General features: G+C 35.1%; 1 protein-coding gene and 1 pseudogene across 5 annotated transcripts in view; one reads left to right on the top strand and one right to left on the bottom strand.

The window, feature by feature from the left end:
* ADK (adenosine kinase) overlaps positions 1–22,188 on the bottom strand; it is a 509,588-nt gene that overhangs the window by 289,759 nt on the left and 197,641 nt on the right. The gene's annotated exons all lie outside the window — the stretch shown is intronic.
* LOC308620166 (proteolipid protein 2-like) lies at positions 18,080–21,760 on the top strand (annotated as a pseudogene). The gene has a single exon. The product of its transcript is annotated as a proteolipid protein 2-like (transcript).

The following is a 22,188-nucleotide window of genomic DNA, read 5'->3' on the forward strand; positions in this document are numbered from 1 at the left end:
TGTAAGGTATAGGTTCAAACTGCAGTTCTGCTAGTTACTAAGCATGAGGCCCTGCACTTCTTCTATAAACAAGTGTTAATTCAAAAACCATCAAGGGTCTGCTATTTAACGGTACTTACATGCTAACAAAGTAGTCAGCCAGTGTTTGCCTATCTGTCTCTTTCTCCCCTTCTCTATACCCAGGAACATGTGCGTGCATGCGCGGGTGCACACACACACGAACACGCACACACACACAAACAAACAGAAAGACATGAGACCTCTGGATCAGAGACAAAGACAATTTATTACTCATGGCAAAAACAGCAGCAAGAGCAATATCTTAGTGCTGCTTCCCTGAGCACCAATCCTCATGGGGCAATGCAGTGAGGGCTGGATGTTACTAGTGCCAGCAAAGAGCATCTCAGGAGAGTAATCCCAAAATTTAGAAACTGATCTTCACAGGGTTTCTGCTCCAGAAAGAAAGATTATTCATTTCTCTAGTAATACAGATAGTCCCTGACTTATGATGGTTCGACTTATGATTTTTTGACTTTATGATGGTGTGAAAGCTATACACATTCATTAGAAACTGTACTTTGTATTTTGAATTTTGATTTTTCCCAGGCTAGCTATATGGTGTATGATACTCTCTCCTGATACTGGGCAACTGCAGCTCCCAATTAGGCACCCAGTCACAAGGGTAAACAACAGATACACTTACAACCATTCTGAACCCATACAAACATTGTTTTTCACTTTTAGTACAGTATTCAATAATTTACATGAGGCATTCAACACTTTATTATAAAATAGGCTTTGCGTTACATAATTTTGCATAACTGCAGGCTGATGTTTTAGGTAGGCTAGGTTAAGCTATAATGTTCAGTGGGTTAGGTGTATTTAATGTATTTTCAACTTACTGGGATGTAACCCCATTGTAAATCGAGGAAGATTCGTTTACACAAATCTCCTATGGAGATGGAAAGCTGAGGTCTTTTATATTTAATTCCTTGGGATGTCTCCAAGGAGGGACATGGTACTAGTTTTACTATCCAGGAATTTATACTTATACAAACATGGGAACTGTAAATGCCCTTGCTTAGAAGACACAGACTATGCAGGAATATGAGAAATCCATGAATTATCTCCCAACATTCAGCCACGTGTAAATGGGGGTAATAGATATAGTAAAGTTACACTGAAGTATTAAAAGGTTTAGAAGTAAGGTGTCTAATAAAGTGTCTAGCATATGGAATAATTAACTATTTGAGACAGGAGGAGTTGCACTAGGCTTGCTAGAGATGCACAGAACAAGAGTGCTCTTGATTCACTTGGTACAAAAGGAAAAAATGGAAAAAACCCCACAATGTATAACAAGATACAAACCATCCTATGAAGTGAGTATCCCATGAAATAACCTAATAACTTCTCCTATACAAACAAGATGAGAAAGATTCCTCCATTTATACTAATCAACCTCTTTTATAGTAACTTTCAAGCTGTAGTCTGTGATGTGCTAGTGGATGTTAACTGTAATTTTTCACAACCATCATTTTTACAAGTAACAGAATACAATAAAAAAAATCAAAATGTACTGCAAGGTACCAAAGGTAAGAATTATTCAGTCATATATACACACATAGGCATCCTTGGAAGTAATGTAAACTGCATTTCTTAGTGCGGATTGATAAACATATGCATTTAGTAATATCATAAGATTAATAAGTAGCACTATACCCAAGAATTGGGAATTTATGAATAGTACCTAATGTTTACCAACAAATAAATGCTTAAAAAAATAAAACTGAGGAAACCTGTTTTAAATATAATGAAAATTAGAAAAGATATGGATCAACTGTCCAAATTTCAACTAAAGATAAAAACAACTAACTAAATTATAAAAGAAAAAAATGAGACAGTGCTGAGTTAGAAGGGCTAAATATCTTAATGAAAAAGTTGGGCAATGCTAAAAATCCTTCTAAGGACAATATACCATTTTTGTTCCACTTTTGAAAATTCTGTGTAGCAAAAATGAATCTGGCACATATGAAAAGAATTACATAACACCATCATGTGCGATTTAATCCCAGGAATGCAAGGTTGGCTTAACATCCCAAAATCAATTAATATAATAATCATATCAATAGCACAGAAAACAAAACTCACGTGATTATGAGAACAGATGCAGAAAAAGCATCTGGCAAAATCTAACACTGTTTCAAGTTAAACACACTCAGCAAACTAGTAATAGAAGGGAACTTCCTGCATATAATAAAAGGCATTTAAGAAAAACCCACAGTAAACAACATAGTGAATGACAGGATACCTTTGCCCTCACACGAGGAACAACACAAGGATGTCTACTCTCACCACTTCTCTTCAACATTATACTAGAGGCCTAGAGGTGTTAGTCAAAGCAATTAAGCAAAGTAAATAAATAAATAAATAAATAAATAAATAAATAAATAAATGTCTTCCAAATTGGAAAGGAAGAAGTAAAACTCTCTATTTGTAGATGACATATTTAGTACATAGAAAACTCTAAAGAATTCACTGAAAAATATTAGAACTGATAAATGAGTTCAGAAAGGTACAGGAAACAAGATCAATATTTAAGTAATGAATTGTGTCTCTATACACTTGCAATGAACAATCCAAAAATGAAATTAAGAAAACAATTCAATTTACAATAACATCAAAAAGAAAAAATATTTGGAAATACCAAATATTTCCTTGAACGTGCAAAACTTATACTCTGAAAATTCAAAACACTGTTGAAAGAATTTAAAGATCTAAATAAATGGAAAAACACCCCATGTTATGAATCAGAAGACTTCACACTGTTAATACGGTCAATAATACCTATATTGATCCTAATTAGAGTCCAAGCTGTATTTTTTGTAGAAATGAACAAGCTGATTCCAAAATTCATGTGGAATAGGGATGGGGGAGGACCAGGGAGTAATAACTAAAGAGTATGGGGTTTCTTTTTGAGGTGATGAAAATGTACTAAAATTGACACTGGTGGTAGCTACACATACCTATGAATATACTAAAAACCATGGAATTGTACCCTTTAAATGATGAAATGTATGGTATGTGGATTATAGTGCAACAAAACTATTTTTTAAAGTAGAATGAGAACAGAGGTTTAAAAAGTTAAAGGACAGTTTAAAGGTACCAAGGAGCAGTAACATTTATGCTAAGTATATGTTTTACCGTTCTTTAAGTCTTCAAAAATTTGAAAATACACATATAGCAACAACTAACCACAACAGCACAAACCTGAGCATACTGGTCTTGCACTGCATATTTCTGTACTAAGGACGTTCATAAATAAACAACTGTCAAACAATTTTCAATAAAATGACAGCCAAATAAAGAAATATACAAAACTCCAAGAATAGTTACTTGTATTATGTAAGCAAGTGCATGACATGGGCAACTATTAGGAGAGCTAACACATGGTGGATTTTGCAATAAGTAAGTCCAAACACATATAAAACTCTGAAAAGGGCATAAATAGACAGCAAAACAAATGAACAAACAAACAAAACCAGAGACAGCAAGAAGCAAAAGTAATAATTTCAAAAATTATTTCAATGTGTAAAATACACTATGGCAAGTATAAGAAATTTTGGCAAAAGCATAGTAAAAATTAAAATTTAAATGATTTTTGACATTACTTTGAAAAGAAAGTAAGACAGACATTACTTTGAATATACTTGTGTTAGTATACTACCAAAGAGAAGGGAAAAAACTGTAAGTAGAAAACTGTAACTTTGGATGTCACAAAGGCTATAGCACAAGAAAATGAGGACAAATGTTCATCAATCAGGTCGTCATAAAATTTCTCTCATTCTAAATTTCTGACATAAAGGATAATAGTAAATGTCTAATGAAGAGAGTTAATTACTAAGAAATATTTTTTATGGAAGAAGGTTGACTATTTTTTTAAAAGTATTTGAAAGACAGCGTCCAATGTTCTACAGATCATACTAATTCTAGTATAATTATATTTTGCAAATGGACAATTAAATATTGATTAAATAAATTGCTCCTATAAAAATTTGCCACTCATTTTTTCAAAATTATGTACTTATTTAAAATTGGTAATACACAGCATGTTATAAAAATGATTAAAACAGTAAGAAAGCACATTGAGTGGAAAAAAATTCTCCCACAAATAGTAATTCCTTAGTTTTCCTCCACTGGTTGCCAGTTTTATATATATTCTTCCTGAATTTCCATTTCTATTTGAGTTTATTTCTTGACTCTATTTTGATTCCCTGATGTTAATCTATGTACCTAGATTATATATATACATTGAAAGTATATATCCTAGATTTTCCAGAATAGTCCATATTTCTATTCACTTTATCAAAGCAAATGGGACATATGCCCTCATTTTCATAAAAGATCTATTTGCCTACAGTTCTGAATAATAACTTTCAGAGTTCCCAAACTAGGAACCAAAATACAGCTTCTGAAACCTGGTTTAAAAAATATTTTAAGGGACTTCCCTGGTGGTCCAGTGGCTAAGACTCCGTGCTCCCAATGCAGGGGGCCTGGGTTAGATCCTTGATCAGGGAACTATATTCCACATGCCTCAACTAAAGATTCAGCGTGCCTCAACGAAGATCCCATGCCCCGCAACTAAGACCTGGTGCAGCTAGCTATATATATAGATATATAAATATTAAATATTTATTTAAATAAACAAATATTTAAATGAATAAATATTTTTAAAAATATATTTTAAGAATGAAAAGTTATAGGTGCAGAAATGAAAACTGTCATACTTCTCAAACTGTCAAAAAATATGTGGGAATATAGGGAAACAACCAAGTTTTTCTCATATAATATAAACAATGCAAAATTCAGATACATAAAGAAACACTGAAAACATTTCTTTAGATTATTAACCAGTATTTTATACCGTTTCTTTCCCTCATACCAAAAAAACCCTATTTTTTCTGGTCAATAGATCTGAATCCTAAAAATTACACTTAATAAATATAAATTTATATATATATATATTTTAACAAACCAAAGACAATTTATAGTAATAGAATGTTAGTATCAGCTCAAATAGTTTAAATTCCCTCATATGTAGGTGAAAAATGGCTCTTCAAAATGGAAGGGAATTTCACCAACTGGTTTAAAAATAACAGTGAAATAAAGAGCAAGAGACAAGACTACTTACTGTTGACCTCTGGGCTTCCTTCAATATAAAAGTATTATAAAGCAAAGAGTAAGCCAGCATTGATATAATAAAGGAACCTCCACTTTAATAAATCATTTTTTTAGGAAAAGGAAATCTGCAAAATCTGAGAAAGCAATTTATCTTCAGGTGAATGAAATGAACAGCAATTGATCTTGTACCCAGGGAGTGATTCTTCTTCTACCAGTTACAAATACCTCTCTGTTAAGCATCACTTGACTAGGTTGGGTGGTCTCCTGTTTTAAATAATTGATTCACATATTTAAGATTTAGGATGTATTCTGAAATTTTATGCCAAATGCCACCGTCTCAGTTGGCTGATTAACTTGCCCATTATCTGGTCACTTTGTACGTCTGTAAAATGAATCCAACTTGGTATAGGAGCGTACCTGAGTAGCACCAAAGACAGATTTTGGGGGAAAGAGGAGTGTCAGAAGTAAGACCTCCACAAGAAAGTCACATTTAAGCTGAGACATGTGAAATGGGCACAAACTGGTCAAATGAAGGAAAAGAATGTTACAGGAAGAGAAAATTACATGTTTATATCAATGAGATGGGTCACTACCAAAAGTTTCGATTTATAGCCTAGAATTCTGAAGACATCATGAGTGTTGTCTAATATAGTCTATAAAGGAGTTCATTTAAAAAATAAAACTATTCTAATTATATTTGCAACCTTGAAATTCTGTGAAAAGGTTAAAAAAGTAACACCCACAGGAAAAATAGTTTACAAAATTAATTTTCATACAATTAGTTTCATAGTCTTTTAAGCCCTAACTTTAAAAAAAATTTAAGTACATATCATGAGATTATTCTGTCATGAAGAAATAATCAGCTTAAATATAAGACGAAAAGAATGTCAATAAATAGAACATACTGAGTGACCAAATACTAATTTTAGATTCACAAGAAGTTGCAAAAATAATATAGAAGGCTCCCACATTACCTCCTCCCAGCTTCCCCTAAAGGTAACGTATTACATAACCATAGTCCATTTTCAAATCCAAGAACTTGACATTGGTACAATACTAAACTGCAGACCCCATTCAGATTTCACTAGTTTTTACATGCACTCTCATTTCTGTATGTGTACAGTTTATGAGATCTTATACGCTGTATGGGTTTGTGCAACCACTACCACAATTAAGATATAGAACTCTTCCATCACCACCAAGAAAGTCCCTTGTGCAACTCCTTTACATTCACACTATCTACCTTTCACCTTCATCCTTAACCTCTGACAACCACTGTAATGTTTTCTAACACTGTAATTTTTTTCCATTTCAAGAACATTATACAATTGGAATCATACAGAATGTAAATATGTGCGATTGGCTTTTTTCACTCAGTGTAACCCCCTTGAAATCCATGCAAGTTGTCTGTAGCAATATTTTATTCCTTTTTAAAGCTGAGTAGTATTCCATTGTACAGATGTATCACAGTTTGTTTATCCATTCACTTGTTGAAGGTTATTTGTATTGTTTCCAGTTTGGGGCAATAACAAATAAAGTGCTATGACTATATGTGTAGCAAGTTTTTGCGTGAACGTAAATTTTCATTTCTCTATGGCAAATGGTCAGGAATCTGACTGATGAGTCATGAAAATGTATGTTCAATTTTATAAGAAATGCCAAGCTGTATGATTTCCAGAGTGGCTGTGTCATTTTACATTCCCACCAGCAATGTATGACAGATCCAGTCATTCTGCATTCTCATCAGCACTTGTTACTTTTATCATTTAAAAATTTTAGCTAATTATCACATATTCTAAATTTGCACTCTTCTGATGGCTAAAGATATTAAAAATGTTTTATATGCTTATTTGCCATCTTATGTACCCTCTTTTATCATTTAACATTTTAACATTACCTGAAAAGGGAATATACAATATTTCCAAGTGTATAGTTAATAAGCTCTTTTACATAGTATGACAAGGATAAATATACAAAAAGTTAATGAAGCTTTATGAATAAAAAGTGGAGACAGACACATAAGTACAGAAAATATAATCTAATTTATTTAGAAAATATTAGTATAGGGATCATTTGATTAAAGCTATTTATTATGATAACCCAGAAAAGGGACTTAAAAGTCATAGGGCACACATCAGATGCTGTCAGTGCCCCTCCCATATCCTTTGGACCTAACAATTTCCCCTGGCTCCAGGTTTCCAAAAGCTAGAAGCTTCCTCTCTGTGCCAGAGGGATTTTCTCCTGAACTGGTGAAAGCTGCTATGCCTGGGCACTGGGCAGGTGCACAGCCTTCCAAATTGCACTCCACAGCCAATAACAGGAAATATACTTGCATTTCCAGTGAGTTAATTCTGAAATTGATTTCAACACTGATTTTTCTCAAAATTTCCCCACAGGATAAAGCCCCAGTAACTATCGTGGTAGTTCGATTAATGACTTTTTATTAGCTGCTTTGTGTTCCCTGAATCACCTCCTGCCAACCTTGCCAAAGTTACCTACATCTTCCAAATTGGCTATTTGTTTTAAAATCCTTGTTCTAGGTTCTGCTGCTGGGAAAACCTATAAAAATTAAACCACCCACAAAAACAAAATAAGTCTCATTAAAAATAAAAACATTTTAAAAAAGTAGTGACAAAAAAAGTAGTGACAATAAGATGTATAAATTTTCCTTTAATTTTTCTACTTATTACTATTAAATAAAGTCACTATTACAAAACTCTTCAACTGTAAGTTAACAGCACTTTGCATATTGAAACAATTTCTAATATGTACATTAAATCAAAATTCAATAGTGAAAATTTATAGATGCTTATGACTACAAATGTAAGACATTTTCAACCTGTGAAATGTAATAATTTCAACTTCTAGATTCAATGTAACATGATTATAGAGACCACAGAAAACAAACACATCAAGGGTTATTAGAAAGCTGCAGTAATCAGGGCAGCATATTGGAGACAGGATAGACATATAGATCAATGGAACAGAACACGTAGTACAGAAAAACAACCATATAATTGATTTTTGAAAAAGGTACAAAGGCAATTAAAGCAATTTTAAGACTTCAGGAAAGGGTACTGGCTGGAACAAGTGGATACCCATATGCCAAAGTGGGGATTAAAAAAAGAACACTGTTCCATATCTCATCCTACAAACACAAAAATTAACTCAAAATGGAACACAGACCTAAATGTAAAAACTAAAACTATAAAATTTCTAGAAGAAAATATAGAAGAATATCTTTCTGACCCTCAATTAGGCAAAGAGTATCACATAAAAACATTATCTGTAAAAAACAGACTGATAAATTGGTAAAAACTTCTGCTCATTGAAAGATACTGTTAAGAAAATTAACAGACAAGAATATAATGGGAGAAAATACTTGCAAATCATATATCTGACAAAAGACATACTCAGAAAATATAAACAAATCTCAAAACTCAATAAATAAAATGAACAACACGATTTTTTAAAAAGATCTGAACGCTGCTCTGAAGAAGATAGCAAAAAAAACATAAAAATATATTCAACATCATTAGGAAGTGTAAATTAAAACAACGAGATACTACTTTACCCCTGTTACAGTGAATAAATAACAAAAGCTAACAATACCAAGTGCTGGCAAGAATGTGAAGCTAATAAAACTGTTCATACACTGCTGGTGGGAATGTAAAATGATACAGCCACTTAGGCAGTTCCTTAGGAAGCATGTGATCCAGCAATCTTACTTCTAGTGGAATGAAAATGTATGTCTGTATAAAGAAACTTATACAGAAATGTTTATAGCAGATTTATTAGTAATCACCAAAACTGGAAACAATCTAAATATTCCTCCATTGGGGATGGATATACAAGTTGCAGTACATCAACATGACGGAACACTACTCAGCCATAAAAGAAACAAATTACGGATACTCAACAAAAGGGATGACAATCTCTGATGCACTTATGTCAACTAAACGAAACAAGATTCAAAAGCTATGCACTATATGATTCTATTTATGTGTGTCAGGAACTCAAGTGAGTTGGAGAGAGGCGAGCTGCCAGGTTTCAGAGTAGTCGATTAAGACAATAAGCCAGGGAATTCCCTGGTGGTCCAGTTGTTAGGACTCTGTGCTTTCACTGCTCAGGGTGAGGTTCAATCCCTGGTCGCGGAACTAAGATCCCACAAGTCTCACGACAAAACAAACAAACAAAAAAGACAAACCAAAGTGAAAGTAATAATTAAGTCTTTCATCACTTACTGTGATACTATAAGAAAGACGGTAAATCGGAGAAAGTGTCAGCTCCCCACTGCTCCACTTTCCCCCAAGGACCAGTATACTGGTCAAGGATCAGGTGAATCTGCACAGATGCAGGAGTTGTTTCACTGCCAAGGGAGCCCCCAAAAAAGGGGTTTGAAGTTTTAAGACCCTGGGTCTGGGGTAAGATGGAAGCTGGGGTAAGCTAGGTGTAGAATAGTATTGAGTTCTAAGTCACAGTACAGAAAGGTATCTCCAAAGTTCTTTGTCAATTCCCTAATAAAAAAGTCTTGACAGAGGCATCTAAGCCAGGCCTCAACAAAAGCCCCAGATAAAGGGGCCTCCAAATGAAGGTGCTTGGGCTAGGAATACTGACATGTGTAAGAGCATAACTGGACAGGTGGGATGAGTCCTTGACTGCAACTCCCTTCAGAGACAGCAATTCATTGGCTTTACACCAAGTCTGGTGTGGGGAAGCCAGCTTTCCCACGTAAACCCCACCAAGTAAAACCTTTGTAGATCTCTATGATTGGCCTGAAAAATCACACACAGGTTTTTGGCCAGGAGCTAGATTCATCAATATGAAACACTGGAAAAGGCAAAACTGTAGAAACAGAAAACTATGATATGGAATTTGATTTTACCTTGTTTTAAAAGCTAACAACAACAACAAAAAGGTCTGATGCTGATACACAGACAAGGGCAGAAGACACGAGGCCCCTGGATGAAAGGCAAAAGATAATATTTTACTCAGTTCAAGGCACACGATCATGGGCATATTTGCACCAGTTCCCCTTGCCCCAAGTCCTATGCAGGTAACAGGATGGTTCAGATAGATGCTATGCATGCACTCACTGGGTTTGCACTGGCAGGTGAGGAACATAAAGCTTGGGGAATCTACCAATTTTATAGCAAACAGTAACTAAGTCTGCTCTTTGTCTGGGCAGAGACAGTTACCTCATGTTTTAAGTCCACCAGCTATATAAATAATACTGAGAAATGTCCTAGGAAAGAGAGCAGTCAGAGCCTTACAGTCTTGGCACACCAAACAAGGAGGTCTGTCTCTGCCAACAAAAACAGAGCAGTGATCGCTAGGAGCTGCGGTGGGGGAAAGGCTGACTACAAAAGAGCACAGGGGAAGTTTTAGGGTGCTGGAACTAAAACATATCTTGCTCCTGGTAGCGGCTACATGACTGTGTGCTTACATCAGAACTTATACAACTGTACATTAAAAAGGTCAATTTTATTTTATGTACGTTACACCTAAATTTTTTTATGCAAAACAATACTGGGGGAAAAAAGGTAAATCTTCTAAAAAAGAAAAGGAAATGATACCTAGGACTTTGTGGAAACATCCCCAGTGGCCTTTTCTCCATATGTCTTCTTTCGACTGCCAACTACTTAACAATGTTTCCAGCATTCATTTAAAGTTAATAAATTAAACACTTTTAGATATATTTAAATCACCTATTCAGATTTATTAAATCAGAACTCAGTTTCTAAATTTCTTGGGTTTTACAACAATTTCTGAGAAAGAAAATAGCTTAAATTTGCAAAATAAATTAAAAATATAGTTCACTGTTGCCTTTCAGCTTTCTAAATTAAGATATCCAAAATACAATAACATTTAGCAAGCTTCCCTGCACCCTCCCTACCACCAATATTAATTGACAAACAATAAATTTTCAAAATCATTAAATTGCCATTGTTCATGTTTCTCCTATTGACCAGTGATCTGAACATTCATTCTAGTTAAGAAGGTTTTTAATAGAATGTAACATCTGTTTTATGTTACATGGGAGACAGCAAAATTCTTCCTCTCTGACTGGATTATTAATGGTCGTGCCTTCTACGGAGTTATTCTCTTCATCCACATCCCCACACTAGCTCTCTAAAGTGCAACATACCCCCTGATGTAATACATTTTCCTGCTAACTGTACAATACTGTAGACACCATAACTTTAATGTGACATGCTGGTATTTCTTTTTTAAACCACAAATGCATTTCTTATTCTTGATCACAAATTTAAATTTCCTGTATATTCCCAGCCCACCAGGTATTTTTTGTTTAAAACTGCTGAATAAAAATAGATGAATTCAATTTTTTGACTTGTCATCTCATTTTTTTTATAGACCTCTCTCCAACTCTTAGAATGGAAAAGTGAAAAGATATTTCTTTTTATCCTTTCACTATTAAATCAACTTAAGCTTAAAACACTGCAAACTACTTCTACTCCTTAAGAGTGATATAAGTCCAGGACACATATAAAATTATTTAAAATAATATGTTTGCATTAAATTCAAGACAAATACGTTTAATAAAGGCATTATTCAAGTGTTCATCTCTATAAGCATTTTAATATGAATATCTTTTTGTTTTTATTTTTAAAAAGTCCTGAAATTTGACATATATTCCTCATTTTATTTCTGAGGTTTACATCAAGATTTGAGACCATCTTAACATTTTACTGATTAAAACAAAAATAAAATAATATGCCAAAGGGAGTTATTGTTGTATTTCTACTACCTTCAGTTTTTTCTTGTATAATATTTTGTCCTTTATGAATGAATTCTGACAAAATTGAGATAAACCACATAACTACTAATGATTCTCAATTAGTTCTTCAGTTCATTTCCCTTGCCTAATTCTAAGAAAACTACATATGGTTTAAACCACTGGTATTTTTTGCTTTCTGCCAATACACAAACCATCTTTTTTTGTGTGTTGAAAACACTCCCATGAATAGTTATAATAGTCTCCAAAGAGACCAGATGGTAATAAACACTAGAGCAGATTTGGAAGCTAACCATAAATTTACCTTTTCATAGTCTCACCATCATAATATAGTTCTTTGTGCTTATACCATTAAAAAAAAATACTGGTGATAGAAACAATATGAGTATACTTTGCACTTAAATAAAAAGATACACAGTAATGTTAAGGTCTTTCATAACTACATATACCTCCCTCATTTCATATTGTTATCATCAACAATTTTTAAGAGAGCATCAGCTTGATAGAGCATGACATTACTAATGACATTATATAGTAAATTTTTACATTAGCAAAATTACTATTAAGGTAAAACTCAAGAAATATGATCCAGCTAAAGGCAACAAACGATTTCAAAGTTAAAGAAATAGAAATATAGGCTAATGTTACATAGAATTACCACTGATTTTTATTTTGTTATTCTTCTGGGATATTAAATTATTCTGGCTTTCCTACTTCAATCGAAGTAGAATGACTTAAATAATCATTTATCAATATATTTTAGAGTATCATATTTCTGAGAAATAAAGGATGGTTTTCAAAACTAGAAGCATGATACGAAACTTTCAAAACACATTGTGGTGTATAAGATTGAAATTCAGGCACTTCCCTGCATCTGTAAAAAACAAAAATTAGCCCAAGAATTAGCTTATTTTTGTACTTTTTGATGTAAGCTACAATAGTAAATTATATTAACTATATTTTCTGTATGCATTGTAATATAGCTATCTGTAATGTTTCTGGTATTAAATTATTCTTATAGTTCAAAGCAATATATAAAGTCACATGGCAATGGAAGGATAGAGACAGAAAACAAATAGAAATAAAAATAAGAGGAAAGAAAAAAGTACGCTTAAATAAAAACAGGAAATATGAAAGGGGGGTGGTGGGGGAGAGATTGCAGAAAACCAGAATAAAAACAATGTCTGTCCAAAAGGTATTTATCTTTTTGTTTGCTACTGTAAATGAGGTTTATAGTTTGTTTATCCCATCTATTAATTTAAGCACCTAAATATTTTAATTTTAAATCCACCTAATTTATTAATTCTTTGTTTACAACAGTATTCACTTCATTCTATTGGGGTTTTCCACAACAGACTCAACAAAGGTAGTGTTAATTTTATTTCCCTATTTTATCTATAAAATATGATACTGGCATTAGAGTTGAGAAAGACAGATTCTACTAAGAAAACATATATCTATTTTCTTTAATGGAAGTTGTTTCAGCATCTCCATAGAAGATCCTATTTCTCTTTTGTTTTATTGCTATGAGAGCAAATTACAGATTTTGTAACACTGAACCATCCTTGCATTCCCAGAATTAACTTCTCAACTTGGTCACTGACAATTATTAATGTGGTACTAAATTTATTTCCAAATATTGTATTTGGGCGTTTTTTCACAACAGTCAAAAACGCTATTAATGGGCTTCCCTGGTGGTGCAGTGGCTGAGAGTCCGCCTGCCGATGCAGGGGACACAGGTTTGTGCCCCGGTCCGGGAAGATCCCACGTGCCGCGGAGCAACTGGGCCCGTGAGCCATGGCCACTGAGCCTGCGCGTCCAGAGCCTGTGCTCCACGACGGGAGAGGCCACAACAGTGAGAGGCCCGCATACCGCAAAAAAAAAAAAAAAAAAGTATTAATCTACACTTTTAGTTTTATGCTTGCTTATTTTTCTTTCTGCTATCCTTGTTGGGTTATGGTATCAATGGGAGACCAGCTTGAAAGAAAAGAATCTAGAAGGGGTTTTTTTCTCCTATGCTGCTCAATGGTTTAATTATCTTAGAATAATCTGATGTTCACAAGTCTGGTGTATTTGCCAAGTGAAGTCACCTAGGACTTTTACTCTTGTGGAGAGGAGGCTCTTTGATAATCTACTCTATTTCTTATATGAGCATTACACCACACAGATTTTTCTCTTTTTAGAATGAATTTTGGTAATTTATTTCTCTCAGAAAATAGTTCACTCCATCCAAGTAATTCATGTCATCCAGAGAAATGTAAATGTAAACTTTCAATGAGATCTTACTTTTTACACATCATATTGATAAAGAAGACCCTGATTATATTCTGAATTGGTAAGGATGTATTAAAACAAATATACGCATTCAGTTCTGATAGAAATAAAAATTCGTAAAATGTTTATGTGGACAAATTTGACAATTTGTATAAAAATGTACCATGCTTATGCTCTTTCAGCCAGCAATTCTTATTTCTAGGACTAAATTATAAACATACACAGATGCAAGGGACTTCCCTGGTGGTCCAGTGGCTAAGACTCTGTGCTCCTAATGCAGGGGGCCCAGGGTCAATCCCTGGTCAGGGAACTAGATCCCACATGCTGCAACTAAGAGTTTGCATGCTGCAACTAAAGATCCTGCATGCCACAACTAAGACCTGGCGCAGCCAAATAAATAAATATTAAAAAACAAAAACTAAAAAACCTATTCAGATGTAACCTTCTATGTGATTCCCACATAGGAAAATAAAAAGATATACAGATGGAAAATAACATGCATATTAAGGTACTCCTCAAGTATCTTTGTAAACCACCTAAATGTTAAACAGTAAGAGATTTATTAAACAAATTATAATATGGGACTTCCCTGGTGGTGCAGTGGTTAAGAATCCGCCTGCCAGTGCAGGCAGCATGGATTCAAGCCCTGGTCCAGGAAAATCCCACATGCCGCAGAGCAACTAAGCCCGTGTGCCACAACTACTAAGCCTGCGCTCTAGAGCCTGTGAGCCACAACTACTGAGCCCACATGCCACAGCTACTGAAGCCCATGCACCTAGAGCCCATGCTCCACAACAAGAGAAGCCACCGCAATGTGAAGTCCACGCACCACAACAAAGGGTAGCCCCTGCTCACCACAACTAGAGAAAACCCGCGCACAGCAACGAAGACCCAACACAGCCAAAAATAAATAAATAGATTTATTTATTAAAAAAAATATATATAATACTATCATAGAATGGACCATTACAGCTATTAAAAAGAATCAGCCATATCTATTTCATACTGGTATGGAACAATCTCCAAGATATACTATTAAGAAAAAAAATGAAAATACAAAACTGTGTATACAGTATAACATATGCAGAAAATACACATTACTAGATATGCACATAGCTGTAAAGAAATAAAATATTTCTGGAAGAACACAAGAAACTTGTTACGGGAATCACATCTAACTATGTGAACTGGGTGAGCAGAGTATGGGCACAGGAGGAAAATCTACTTTTCCCTACATACTCTTGACCTTTTAAAATTTTGGACTTTGTGCCTCTTAGTAATCTGTTGCTGTCAAACACAGTGAGTTAAAATAAGAAACATAACATTATATAGCTTTTTTTATGGGTCAGGAATTTGGGAGTGGTTTAGCAAAGCAGTTGTGTCTCAGGGTATCTCATTAGGTTATGGTGATTGGGGCTGGCTCCTGCACATGGCTAGCATGTTGGTGCTCGTTGGTGGTAAAAGACTTTAGTTCGTTGTCATGAGGGCCTCTCCATAGGCTGACTGAGTGTCCTCATGACACAGCAGTTGACTTTCTTATTATGGGCATCCAAAAGAAAACAATGTGGAAGCAACAATACCTAGCCTCAGAAACAGCCCATCATCAATGCCACACATCAATGCACATCATCAATGCCACACACAACTCTAACACATTCTATTTGTTAGAAGCAAGTTACTAAGTCTGGGCATATTCAACAACAGGGAAATTAGGCTCTACCTTTTAAATGAAAGAATGTCAAAGAACTTGAGAGAGATACTTTAAAAACCAAAACATGTATATTGCATTTTGGTAAATACAAATAGAGTAACATTAGAAAATTAAATTAAAAGATGCATTTAATTCTGTGGAAGACAAACTTTTTTTTTTTGGCTTCATCACACGGTTTTGTGGGATCTCAGTTCCCCAACCAGGGATTGAACCCAGAACATCAGCAGTGAAAGCACCGAGTCCTAACGACTGGACCACCAGGGAATTCCCAACAAACTTTTATCATTAACCAAAAGGATGACAGAGAGTACTGGGAGATTTAACTTTTATGAAATGACAACACATACTTCAATCCCTACATTTCTATGTAACATCCCACCCATAACACTATACTTCTGAGAAGTCCCAGTAGGCAGAGCAGCAATTTAATAAATGTATAACTAAAGGACTATTTTGAAAATGGCTCTCAACGGTGCAATATATCAATGTGTACCACCTATTCATATAAATATGTTGTGAAAACACTGAGAAATTAAATTATATAATCTTTAATGATGATGATGATACTGAAGTTTAATAACATCTGTGATAACGATTTCATGTGCCAGCACCTTACCTAGTAGTACATACTCTTCCTTTTTTTATTTTGCATTTCACCCTCACAACTCCAAGTGTACAGTGTGCATTTTACAGTGTACAAATGAGCAAACGGAGGCACAGGAAGGCTAGGAAAACTTGCCCAACGTCATCTACAACGAGAAGTTTGTCATGTATTCTAAATATATGGTTCGCAGAACTAAGCACCACATTCAAGAAATATACTGTTCTTAGCCCATTTTCCTTCATTTGGAATAATCTTTTTACATTATTTTCCCTAAGATTGTGTTTTGGTGGCTCTGTAAAACTACATGACACAAAGTGAATTTACTTTAAAAAAACAAAGCAAACTGTTTTCTCCCCCAAGTTCTCTAACTGTAGAACTATGTAAACACACACTGACTCACATACAACTGGAAAACAAAAAAGGTTACTGTCATTTTTTCTTTCTTTACACTTCAATTTTCTAAAATGTGTTCTAAGGTTAACAATTAAAACTATTTTAAAAATGTTAAGAAACCCTACAAATAAGGGGGTATGAGGGTTGAAGTATCAACCTGCCACAACTTCCTACATGGAAGGTTTGATTACACATAGAAGAGCCCAAAGGCTGAGCTTGCTACTTCCACCTACTATACAGTCACTCCAAAAGTACAAGCCCTATCAAGTCAGCTTTGTACATGTCCCCAGCATGTAGTCACTGATGCTATAAAATTAACCTTCATCCCATAGGGGTCTAAAGGAGATGGTTAAGAATTGATAGTTCCTGCTTTAAAAAAAATGCAACACTGACTACGTTATTACTGACTACAATCTTTCACATTTAGTATAATTTTTCTCAGGGTAGGATTAAATCTATAAGTTTGGGGAAGGGAAAATGACCTACTCTAAATAATTTAAAGTACTGCTCTATATACTTAGACTTTCACCATTTCAGACAATGACACATTTATATGAATGCTTCACAGAGATATTACTTTTTGGTTCCCCAGTATTTTTAGATAAATCACATGGTTCAAATATTACTTTCCTATGTGAGTTGTATTAGTCTACCTGATGAACATTTCATTCAATTTTTAATATAAGAGAAGGTGACGGGAATTCCCTGGTGGTGCAGTGGTTAAGCATCCACCTGCTAATGCAGAGGACACAGGTTCGAGCCCTGGTCAGGGAAGATCCCACATGCTGTGGAGCAACTAAGCCCATGCCCCAACTAAGCCCAACTACTGAGCCTGCGCTCTAGAACCCCCAAGCCACAAGTACTCAGCCCATGTGCCACAACTACTGAAGCCCGTGCGCCTAGAGCCCATGCTCTACAACGAAAAGCCACTGCAACGAGAAACCTGTGTGCCTCAACTAGAGAAAGCCTGTGCAGAGCAACAAAGACCCAACGCAGTCAAAAATAAATAAATTTATTTAAAAAAAAAGAGAGAGAGAAGGTGACAACTGTTACATAAAGCACGAATCCCTAGTGGTCCATAAATATGAATAATTACTATTCTGAACATAACTGAAAGTAATCTGATCTATCTAATGAAACATATTATTTGTTATATTTGCATAAATTGTATGCCATCTTCATAAAGGACTATAACTGGTATTGCTTTCATAAAATCAAATCTCTCCCTTCGCCCAGGGGCCCCCTTCCCGGTCAGACGGCGGGCAAGATGTCTGGGTGTGCACCGTGCTCGAACCTACAAGCGAGCAGATCCTCCTCCGCACCTCTCAGGACTCCGGTCCACGCCATGGCGGATTCCGAGCGCCTCTCGGCCCCTGGCTGCTGGGCCGCCTGCTCCAACTTCTCACGCCCCGACAGGGAATTCTCCTGTTTGCTGAAATTATATTGTGCCTGGTGATTCTGATCTGCTTCAGTGCCTTGACATCAGGATACTCCTCGTCGGTGACAGAGATGATCTTTGCTGCTCTCTTCTTTGTCGTCTACATGTGTGACCTGCACACCAAGATACAGATCATCAACTGGCCTTGGAGTGATTTCTTCCGAACCCTCGTAGCGGTCATCCTCTACCTGATCACCTCCATTGTTGTGCTTGTTGAGAGAGGAAACCACTCCAAAATCGTCGCAGGGGTACTGGGCCTAATCTCTGCATGCCTCTTTGGCTATGATGCCTACATTACCTTCCCCTTGTGGCAGCAAAGACATACAGCAGCCCCTACTGACCCTGCAGATGGCCCAATGTAGGTGAACTCCCTTCATTTCTCTCAGCAACCTGCAAATAACACCGCCATTGAAATAATTCCTCCCAGCCCACAACTGAGGTAAAAGTGCCTTTATCGAGAAAATTTGTCTTCCAGCCTGCCAATCAACTTCTCTGGGTATGGCCACCTTTATGGGTGTGCCTAGGTTCCCATTCCTTCTGCAGTATCCAAACGGAGACACCAGTTCTGCCTGGACAATACCCCCACCTAAGCCACAAAATGACAGAAGAGGGTGCCTCAGATTTCAAGACTCCAGGCCCCAGGTTGTAACCCATTCCAAACAACCTCCTCAGTGTCTGTGTGTGTGGGTGGGGGTGGGGGAAGGGGGCTCTGTGGAGGAATAAATAAATAATAAGCAGATTATTAGGGGGAAAAAAATCAAACCTCTCTAAGTTTCTTATTCTGCCAGATCTCAAATTTTTAAATCCTCAAAATTTTCATAGTTTTCTGTTACATGTTGTTAAATCACTTCTAAATACACAAACAGTAAACGGCAAAGTTCTTCAATTTAACTAGACACCACATGCAATCAACCTGCTACGCCTACCAAGAACAGAGCTTCTCAATGGTCAGCTAACTTCCACCCATCCATCCAATCTTCTTCTCCCTTATTTGACGGAGAAGGGAGTTTTTTGGTTTTGTTTTAATATTTATTATTTATCTATCTATCTATCTATTTGGCCACGCCAGATCTCAGTTGCGGCATGCGAGATCTTTAGTTGTAGCATGCGGGATCTTTTTAGTTGCGGCATGTGGGATCATTTAGTTGCAACATGTGAACCCTTAGTTGCAGCATGCGGGATCTAGTTCCCTTACCAGGGATCGAACTTGGGTCCCCTGCATTGGGAGTCAGAGCCTTAGCCACTGGACCACCAGGGAAGTCCCTTCTCCCTTATTTGAAAAGCCCACTGCATAGCCGTTAATTTTCACATAGAGACTTCGTGAAAGAAGGAAATTATAGCTGTCATGATGGGATGGACAACAATTACTACCAAGTAAGGTCTATGAAAATGAGGCCAAGCATTGTATCACTGCATACTGGATTCTAAATGCTTTACATGGGAGGGATCCAGGTAGCACAGTAGAATGAGATAAGGTTCCTTAGGTCAATTCTTCATTTTACCTCACAAACTCTGTGTATACATGCATACATATTTATCTTTAGGGTCAAACATACACATAGTTTAATTTCAAAAAGAGAAAATATACCTCATCCTATTTACCTTGCACTTATTTCAAATTTCATTAACAGAAGATCAGGCCTTTCATTCCTAATAATATAAATATTAAACAGGTACATATTTAAGTAACTTTATAAATCAATGTGAATACATGCTCCTGAAAATGCCAAAGATGGAATAAGAATATTGACTGGTACAGAAATAAACTTAGAAAATAGGAAGTTACTGGCTCTTAATGGATGGCAACAATGCCTCTGAGGGGGAAAACAAAAGACAAGAAGTGGGGAATGGGGGTTCTCAGTATTTGGTCACCTATAAGCAGCAATGCACAGGATAGTACCTAGGAAGCCAGCATTTTGGCTCACTTTCTTACAGTTAAAGATGACTAGCAGGCAAATTAGTAGAACATGGAAAGTAATATCACAGATTCTCAATTTGACAATTCATTATTATAGATTCCAAAAGTTGATAGTGAACTACAATACGCAGACTATATCTATGAAGAATGAAGAGCAATTTCATAAGATTTAAGACAGATGCTTGATTCATTTACAAATTCAAAATTTTTATCAATAAGCTGTTATATTCAAGAGCCTATTCACAAAGTACTGCTACAATAAAAACTGTCTGAAACATTTTCTTTTACATAATTTGAATTTCTTCCAGTGGAATCAAGAACATTTTGCAATAATACTCAACTTAAAATTAAAAAAAAACATTATTTTCCTATACGCTTTGTCTTGGATATTATCAACTAAATTCAGGGCTTAATGGGGAACCTTAAATGATTATCAAATGCTTTAAAATTCCTTATTTATATAGCACAAAATGTATTGTTAAGCAAAATTCAAACCTTTGATTTAAGCCTCAGAAGTTAGCTAAATTGTTCATTGTTCCAAGTAACAATCACAATGTTATTTTATTCAGTATGGTGAATATCTTATGAGAGCATGTATTAAAAAGAATGTAAACATCTTGAATACCAACTTATAAAAGGGTATTCATTAGGGTCCCACATTTTACTTTATCATATCTATTATTTATGTGACAAATCACCATTGTATTACATTACATGTGTGAGTTCTTCAAATCAGAGATAGTTATATAACTAACTGTATATGTAAGCACAGATTTTTAGGACACTTTGAAATGACTGCTTTTACAGAATAAATATAAACTTTTACAACTTCGTGAAATAACACACCAAAAATCAAACCTAACTAAAATAATAATAGTTTAACAGCACAGCTAAGCTTTTTTGATCAGTTACTATGTGCCATGAACCTTCCTAGGTAATTTATGTGTATTATCACATTTAATTCTCTTAATAAACTACAAGGTTAAAGTGTTTTATCATCTCATTTTACTTGTGAAGAAACTACTGCTCAGAGAGTTGACGGCCACTCAGAGAAGAACCAGGTCTAGAATCCAGATCTTTGCCTCCAAAGATTATACTCTTCATTATAAACTTTGTTTATATCACTGTCAAAATATACCAACACATGACATTAAAAGAAAAAAATTCAATAATTAAATTAAAATAAATACCTATGCTTGTACAGAAATTATACTTTTGCCCTGTCAAAAAAACTAAATAAAATTAATACAAACCAGAGAATCGAGCAGTAAAGAAAAATACAACTTTCTCATATAGGGTTATATTTATTAATCACTTCAATCACTCAAAATATGTTCACTGAAAGTCTTCCAAGTCACAGAGATTATTGGAGATGTTGAGGACACACAGCAGGGAACAAAACAAAGTGCCTGCCCTCATGATGCTTATATTTTAATGAATACAAAACTAATAAAAGAAGGAAAAATATTAAAATAATAAATTACAGCAATAGGCTAAAAAGGGAAAACAATTATGTTACCAACTCAACAACTATTCGTAATAAAATCTGTGAAAATACAAGGATTAGAATTATTCTTCCCTATCATGAAGCATATACCTTTGAGCTATTTCATGAGTTTGTAAATTGTATATTACTTATAGCAATAATTATTGCCTATAAAAAAATCAGAAAATAAAATCTGCCCTGTAGAGACACAAATGAAATCCGCCACCCCCACCAAAGTCAGTTTTGTAATATTTGTAGATTGATTTCATGGACCACACATATCTCCAATCTTTGAATTCCCCTTTAAATAAATTGCAACATCTTATCTGTACACTAATTAGAGTTAAATAAAATGTTGACATGTGTTCATTTCATATCTAAGAGCCCCATTTTCCCCTTTAGAATGTTAGCCTATAAAAGTACTATCAT

The sequence above is a fragment of the Mesoplodon bidens genome (assembly GCF_964165515.1).
Source record: "Mesoplodon bidens genome assembly, chromosome: 1".
Taxonomy (NCBI): domain Eukaryota; kingdom Metazoa; phylum Chordata; class Mammalia; order Artiodactyla; family Ziphiidae; genus Mesoplodon; species Mesoplodon bidens.